This window comes from Rattus rattus, chromosome 3 (assembly GCF_011064425.1).
Source record: "Rattus rattus isolate New Zealand chromosome 3, Rrattus_CSIRO_v1, whole genome shotgun sequence".
Taxonomy (NCBI): domain Eukaryota; kingdom Metazoa; phylum Chordata; class Mammalia; order Rodentia; family Muridae; genus Rattus; species Rattus rattus.
In genome coordinates, this window is record NC_046156.1 from 210,868,225 (window position 1) to 210,877,430 (window position 9,206).

The following is a 9,206-nucleotide window of genomic DNA, read 5'->3' on the forward strand; positions in this document are numbered from 1 at the left end:
ATGACCACAAGCTGTTCGGTTGGCTATCATCTAAGAGACCTTTTTTCTAAAAGAGCTGTAACACTGAAATCCTTGGAGGAGATCCCTCCTCTCCAGGCACTCACGGTGGTATTGGGATCCTGCTGCTTTCTCCTTCCCGGACTTCCCCCACCCCCACCACCTGCGCATTGAGGCCAGGCACTCCTTGGGAAGACTCTCGGACCAGGGGATTCAACTCTATTCCATTCTCTGCCACTTGGTGTGCAGTAGCACCACTAGGATGGGGTGGGGGGGTGGGGGGGATGGGGCGCGTTGGTTGTTGGAACCACACTACTCATGAGGTATAAAAGCCTTGTTTTCTTCATGTCCAATGCTGACCTCTCAAACTTACCTTAGCGGGAAATATCCTGTGTATACAAATAAAATAGCTTTTTATTTAAAAAACAAAAACAAAAAATTATAGATGTAAAGAATGCTTTCAAGATTTTATATAGTAAATTGTACAAAACCATATTTATTATATACATACTGAATCAACACTATAAACCTGATAGTAAGAGTAAGGGGATAGTGATAGGAACACAGATATGACAATTTTTCAATTTCTGCTTCAATAACCCTAGAATATGGTAGCATATTCACAACATGGACTAATATAGGCTCCTTCCAGCAAGTAATGTTGGGTTTTGAGTGACGAAAATTTAATCAGTCTATTGTTTTGTTTTTAATTTTTAAGGTTATAATATCATTATAACACTTGTCCCCTCCATTTCTAAACCTTTTAATATACCCCTCCCTGCTCTCCTTCAAATTCATGGCCTGGCCACTTTTTTCATTAAGTGTTATTATATATATAATGCACATATGTTCCTAAATATAACCTGTTCAGTCCATATAATGTTGCTGAACATTTTCAGGGGTGATCATTTGGCATTGGGCAATGGTGTGCTTTTCCCTGGGGAAGACATCTGTCTTGCTCTTAGCTTTTCTCAGTTGTCTATAGATCTTTCTGTATGGTTAAGATCCCGTCCTTTTTTCTCTTTATAGTTTTGGATGTCCTTTGGTACCATACTCGTTAACTCACTTTTGGGTGGTTATGTTGGTGAGATATTATGGTTGTAGCTTCTAATGTTACTAGGAGAAAATAGCACAGTGGAATCCCTGATCTTCTGGTTCTTATAATCTTTCCGCCCACTCTTCTGCAATGCTCCATGAACCTTATAAGTTGATTATTCTGCAGGTGTATTAATTGGTACTGGGCTCTACAACTCCACATTTTGGTTGGTTGTTTCCGTAGTGGTCTCCATCTGTTACAAAGAGAAACTTCCTCGATTGGGGTGAAAACTCCACTTATCTGGGGGTATAGAGCTAAATGTTTATAGACTGCTCTTAAGTGTTGTACTGGTATAATAAATTAGCCCTTTTAGATTTTCATCTAATAACCATAATTCCACTAGCATCGATAAGGTAGCTAGTGTTTCTCATACTAGACATGAGATCCTTCTTGTTGGATGGGTTTTGTATCCTTTTGATGAGGGGCTCTGACTCTCACTAGAGAATCTTAAATGAGTTTGTATCACTATAGAATCCAGTATGAACAAGAATCCTAATAATTCAATGAATTGCAATTTTATGTCCTTTATGAATTGCCATTCTTAATATATAAAGAGACACTAAGTATAAGATGTTTCTAAAGATTAGCTTAGAAATAAGGTGAAATTTCTAAAATGTGATAAATTAAAATAAGGTTACCAAAGGGCTTTGAGCAATTTGTTCATATGAATCCCATTTTGTTTTTGAGACAGGAGAGTATGCAGGCCTCAACATCACTGTGTACTTGAGAATGGTATCCTAGTGCCTCCCCTGTAAATGCTGGGATAAAGAAGGTCTGGGCCACATTGACCAGTTCATGCTTTTTCTGCTGATTTGAGCTATTCTTAAGGCACCATAGATATTGCTGAATTTTGTTTTAGCTACATCCTTCCAAGAAACATTGTAGTAGAAATTATTTAAACCCAGGGTTTCCACCCTGCCTTGAGTTCCTGGATGAAAGACTCACTCATAGCCTTTCTATTTACAGTAAGCCCTAAACAGTACAATAAGTAACTATCTACCCTCCATGCTGTTAGAATAACCTATAATAACCCTGAGTTATTACTTACTATTTACTATTTTCCATCTGGGTTGCTCTCAGCTCCAATTGGGCAGCCCTCTGAGTCACACTCTCTTGACTTCTTCCTCCTCTCCGTCACCTTCCTCCTCTTCTTCATCTTCCCCTACCCCAAGCCCAGGAAACCTAAACCCAACTATTTATCTTCTGCCCAGCTATTAGCCATTGGCATCTTTATTTACCAATCACAATCACAGGGTCATTTATGGGGGGGCTCTCAATATTGGGGACTTCAACAGATCTGAAGAGCCTGGGATTATGAATTCTTAGCAAAAATTCTCTTAAGTTACAGACTTAAGAGATTGTGTGTGTGTGTGTGTGTGTGTGTGTGTGTGTGTGTGAGAGAGAGAGAGAGAGAGAGAGAGAGAGAGATTTATGAGACCAGAAGTAGATGTCTTCCTAGATTGCTCCAGAGTGTATGTATAAATTTTATATATTTAGACAGTCTTTAATTTGATCATTGCTGATTTATTTACTGAAGCTATCCAGCTTGTTCCAAAGATCCCATCTCCATTTCCTGAGCACTGGAATCGCAGACAGACCCCTATACCTGTCCAGCATCTACATGGGCTCCAAGGATTCAACCCCTGGTCCTCATGTTCCAGTTAGTACTTGATCTGCTCATCCACCTTCAAAACTACTCTACATCACTTGTACCACACAAAACCAATTATTACATATTTCATTTTATAAAGTTGGTATACATTTTAATAAACAATCTTACATTTTCAAGAAACACAATGCAATGTTGCGATTCCACGTTATATAATATAGCTATACTACATCTGAGTAAATGTGAACTATTTTCTTCCCTAGAAAAAGAGACAAAGTCCTTAGTGATATTTTTCTTGTTCCTAGAACTGAAGTACTATCATGTAAAATTAAGAAATCAAATTTTCCTTTAATATTAATGTAAATCAATTATTTTCAGTTATGTAATAATAGATATGAAGTGTATATTTGTGTGTACATACTGGCACAAACATGCATACCAAAAACAAACATCTATAACAGAATAAAAGGGAACACTAATAACAATTACAGCTTTCATTACTGAAATTAGCTACATGATTTTAAGCGATATTTATAATTACATTCTTCTATGATCCTTTCTGTCTTTCAATTCATGTAACAAACACTCCAGCTCACTACTTACATGACAGAGTGAGTCAAACAGGAATTTCTAGAGTGTTAGGAGTTCTAGCTGGATTGAATTACTGTCATTTTTCATCAGTTTTTGTGACCAATCTTGTAATAATTGTAATACTTGTAACAAAGATGCCAAAGAATCTCTTGTGTACCAGACTCTCCCTTTCTTACCACCCTTGATGGAATACTAGTCTGACTTCTCACAGGTAGTTGTGATCAGGCACCTCAGCACTGTTACCCCTTTCATTCAGCCTGTTCATTCAGAGACTGGAGAACTACAAATTAAATGAGCAGGAGTCTTAACTTCCAGATCAGTGGACTCACTGTCGTGTCTCTTCAAGGTAGCATTTCTGTCTTTGGAATCAAGGAGAGCATAAGGCCATAGGAACAGAAAGCACACATTCTGCTAGGTGATCATTAAGTGTAATCATGGTTGACACAGTTCACGTTTTTACTCACATTCATTGAGTCATGAACCATTGCTAAAGAAGCTCTATGCTAATTCAGAGCATGTAACACTTTCTGGAGCCTGGGGTCCAGCCCTGCAAACTATTGCTATAAGGTTGGTGTTATAAATGAATCTTCAAAATGCTACTCTAAGCTTTTATCCAACCTACTGCTCTGGGATGGTGAAAAATATGGCAAGTTCTACCTTATGTATTACATGAGTATGAAGCCCATTACCATAATTATTGCACAGTGAAGTGGGTTTCAATAAAGTGACGATGGATAACGTACCATGTAGAAGCATTGAATACAAGAAAAACAAAACCATATCCACAGTAAGTGATTGTAGCTCCCACTGCAATGTCTATTTAGGACTCTCCAATTGTATGCTCCTTCTGCCATTCTCTCACACTCCTCCATCCGCTCCCATCCATGGTTTCTGTAAGTATATTTGTATGGAGTAGAAAAGCTAGGACATTTTTCTGTACGGAAGCTCTTTTCTTTTTCCCATGGGTCACACTTTGTACTTCATTTGACATTCCCTCTTTCCAGACGGCCCCACTTTGTGTGAAGTTGACAAAAACTAGCCAGCACAGTTTTCAAGAGATGTTCTAGGGTGTGTTCAGAGCCACCCAGCTTCCAGCGTCTTGTAATTGGCTGGCTGATAGTATCCAACACAGTTATTTTATTTTTCTCCATTACCAGTCCACACTGTGGGCCATTGCTGTGATTATGCACGTGTTTATATCAAAAATTGATGAACACAGTTATGGAGCTAAGAAATCCTATAACCCTATCTCATTTCTGTGAGCCCAAGCCCAGGAGACAGTCCTACTGAGAACCTGAAGGGCTAGGAATCATGAGAAGCAGTCATGAAGATTATAGTTTTTGAATATGAAAGAAGGAGTCCGACTGGAAGAAGAGTTATTGTCTGTGTTCTTCCATTTCCACACTCATTTGCTTGCTGTCATCCAGCCCTGCTTCCAGGTTACAGCTGGGGAGCACTTGACCTGCAAGGCCTAGCATGTTTACTCTCTGACCCACTATAGAGTACAGTTTATCCAACGCTGTCCTGAGAGACTGGTTTTGAGAGTTTAATATGCATATGAGTCACCTGGTGGATCTTGTTAAAATGCTGACTTTGACCCAGGAGGTCAGGACCTAGGTTCATTCAAGTTTTGCTCCTCAGGGAGGCCATGCCACTGGATTGCAGACTGTATTCTGTTTCTCGGGTTTCCACTCTTGTCACAGTTCCTGACCACACTGCCTCTCATATGTAGGCCTATTTCAGTTTCTTTAGGTCCATTTAACTTAAATCCCATTACTTCTATGTGCTCTCTAAATTGTCCTAGTGATGGTAAGGAGCATACATCTTCCAGGACAAAACTAGTGCTAAATAAAATCCAAATCTTTGCATTGATGTATTAAGTAGGACTGTAGGGATGAATTTAAACTTGCTAGTAAATTTGATAGTAAGAACTATACTTCAATTATGAATTGGAAAACTGCTTACTGTGCAAATTGCTGGGTGACCAAAGAATTAAGAATATGATGTTAATATCTCATCTTGTTAATCTCATTTTCAGAATTTGCTTGAGGAGATATTGATAAATTGTAATAGGCAATCATGTATGAAAGTTTACAGACTGTGAAAATGGTTTACTTTGTCATTAAGAGTCATACACTCCAGCCTTTGAAAAGAATATTTTAAGTAGTTAAGTAAGATGAAGAAGAACTTAGACAGTTAAATATTAACCAATTTATTCTGCTTTTCTTCTAATCAGCAGAAATTTCTACCTGAACTATTTCGGTATATCTTGAGAATAAATGTAGTGTAATTATGGGCTACTTGAAAGGCATTCTAGAAACATAAAAAGCAGTTTTAAGTGTTTGGCATTTCAAAAATCCTCAGAGCAACTCTGTATCTTTCCTAAAATTATATGCAACCCCACTTCACTACCTAATATGTTTAGATGTAATAAATGCAAATAAATACTCTTTTCATAAATGTGCCCAAAGAAATATCATAGAGAAATTATATATATAAAACATATTGCAGGTCCTACAGTATTTGAGCTCTAAATATTTTAAGAGTCAACACATTTTTTTTCTTTAATCAACATATCATTTTTGGCTTTTTAATTTGTTTCTATTAGCATTCATCTATTAAAAGAAGCAGGATCAGAAAGAGAAAAAAAGAAAAAAGCAAGCAGCCACCTTGGTACATCACAGTTTATCCACATGGTGGAGCCAAGTGGCTAGATCCTGGAGACTCCAGCTTTATTATTCTCATCACTGTGAAACAAGTAATGGTAAACCCAGCCAACCAAATGTCCTACATGCAGTTTTCTCTGGTACTATGTGTTCTGCTCCTTTTTAAAAAAGATTTTTTTTTGGCATTTTATTTATTTACATTTCAAATGTTATCCCCTTTCCTGATTTCCTCTCCAGAAACCCCCTATGCCATCCCCCTCCCCCTGCTGCTATGAGGGTGCTTATGCACCCACCCACTACAGCCTCCCTGCCCTGGCCTTCCCCTACACGGGGGGCATCAGTCCTTCACAGGACCAAGGCCTCTCCTCTCATTGATGTCGGACAAGGCCCTTCTCTCTCTGCTACATATGGGGCTGGAGCCGCCATGGGTCCTTCCGTCTTTGGTTGGTGGTTTAGTTCTGCTCCTTCTAACTGCTCCCTTTAGCACACTGCAATGTTCTTCTCACCTGTCTCTGTTGTGCTCATCACCGCTTTCTGTAGCTGTGGTTCTCTGAACTTGGCTCTGCACTAAAGCAAGTGCTTTCCTGGACAGCTTTTAAACTCCCTATACTTTTTAGCTCAAGTGAACAGGATCTTTCCACGGTAGTACATGGGCAGTGATGGATTTTAAGGCTCCCCGGGTAGTTCTGTAAGGAAATTGATGTTGCGAACGTTACTACTGTAAATGCTCAAAAAATAAAAAACTAGTTGCATCATAATTTTGGTGAAACCACTCATTGGTTCCCCCATTGGCTATAAGATAAAGTTAATCTCTTTCATATGGTGAATAGTCATTCTATAATATCTGAGCATTTCCTTTCCACCGTCATCACCCCTACCACCTACTCCAATCTGTGCAAACTCAGCCTATAGAATTGCTTCCAGATTTCTAAACTTCAGACTTGTCTACACCTCTAAGCTTGTGCTTATATGTGCCAGACAATGACTATCACAGGCAATAATTAATATTTACTGAATGGCAAAATGAATAATATACATTAGCTCCCTCATTTAAGGCAGGGATATTTATTTATGTCAAACACATCGCAAGAGTTTGCTTACCTTCCTAAGGAGTGGAGCTCAGAATGTGGCATCTCGTCAACCAACAAATCTTGGATATGGTTTAGTGATTCTGTGTCCTGCCAACTGTCTTATTTCGGAGGTAACATTGGAAACTTCCTCAGAAACAGCTGCCCCTACTTTGTCTCTTTTCTCACTCTAAATTTAAACTCTAGCACCACTGTTTAAAGCAGCATAATAGTTGCCTGCATGTGAATTATGCTCCAAGCATTCTTCCTGAATTTGTGAGGCTTTGGAGAGCCATTCGGAATGTTGGCTCCGATAATAGTTCTCATGCTAGGAATGCTGTCCTCTTATTGGACTTTATCATTTAGGCCGATTTCCCCTCCCCACCAATACACACATACCGAGGGCTGGTTATCAAATGCAAATGCTCTACCTTGTAAACACATTTAAATGTCCTGTAAATTAGAGACATAAACCAATAAATTGAAGAAAAATTAATATAAGATACTAATATATCTTCCTGCCAACACAGTGATTGAAAAGCAGTAATTAATTTTTTTCTTGAATAACCAGATTATGTAGGTAAAAGTGCATAAGGTCCTTATTAATAATGAGGTCCAGAAAAATCATCTTATTTCAGGGAAACAAGATACATTACTCAGGGCTTTCTAAAGGAACATAACTTAGAGAAAGAGATACATATTTATTCATATGCATATGCATACGTGTGTGTGTGTTTGTGTGTGTGTGTATGTGTGTGTGTGTGCGTGTGTGTGTGTGTGTGTGTGTGTAGTGTCTTACAGGTTGTAGCCTAGCCCAGGTAGTCCACCAATGGCTGTATCCTAACTGACAGATCAAGGACCCAGTCATTGTTCAGTCCACAAGATTAAATGTCTCAGCTATCTCAATTTGATGCTGGAGTCCCAGGGAGGCACTAGGCCGTGGGCACTTTTCAGTAAACATTGGAATTTCAAAGAAATAGGTTCTAACACCAGGGAACAGAATAGTAGAAGTTGCCAGTAAGAGTGAGGGTGAACAGGCAGAAGCAAATGCTTCTCTGTTCCATGTCCTTCCATGTCTACTGCCACCCGGAGGTGTGGCCCAGATTTATAGTGATGCTTCTGACTTCAAATAACACAACCAGGAAAAAACCCCCCATAGGCGTGTCCAACTGCTTGGGTTTTGGTTAATTCCAGATGAGTCAAGTTGACAACAACAATTAGCTATTAATAAGAGAAAAGCCTTTCAGCCTTGTGGTGGTTTGAGTGAGTATAGCCCCTAGAGGATCACATATATGAATGCTTGGTTCCTAGTGAGTAGAACTTTTTTGGGAAGGATTAGGATGCGTGGCTTTGTTGGAGAAAGTGTGTCATTAGGGTGTGGACTTTGAGGTTTTTAGAAGCCCGTGCCATGCCCAGTCTTTGGCTCTCTGCCTCCAACTTACAGATGAAACTTAACTTCTCAGTTATTGCTCCAAAACCATGTCGTCCTGCCTACTGTTCATGTATTCTGTGCATCTAAGGCAATTCAAGCATTTGGGCTAATAGCCACTTATCAATGAGTGCATACCATATGTGTTTTTCTGTGATTGGGTTACCTTACTCAGGATGATATTTTCCAGTTCCAACCATTTGCCTACGAATTTCTTGAAGTCATTGTTTTTGATAGCTGAGTAATATTCCATTGTGTAGATGTACCACATTTTCTGTATCCATTCCTCTCTTGAAGGGCATCTGGGTTCTTTCCAGCTTCTGACTATTATAAATAAGGCTGCGATGAACATAGTGGAGCACGTGTCTTTTTTATATGTTGGGGCATCTTTTGGGTATATGCCCAAGAGAGGTATAGCTGGATCCTCAGGCAGTTCAATGTCCAATTTTCTGAGAAACCTCCAGACTGATTTCCAGAATGGTTGTACCAGTCTGCAACCCCACCAACAATGGAGGAGTGTTCCTCTTTCTCCGCATCCTGCCAGCATTTGCTGTCACCTGAGTTTTTGATCTTAGCCATTCTCACTGGTGAGGTGAAATCTCAGGGTTAACATGATTCTTTAATAAAGACAATAAATACTAGTATATTTTATTTACTTATTCATTTTATTTTTTTATTGGGATAGGTTCTCATGAAGCTTAAGCTGATTTTAAACTGTGTAAGTGACAAAGACCTTGAACTCCTGATACTC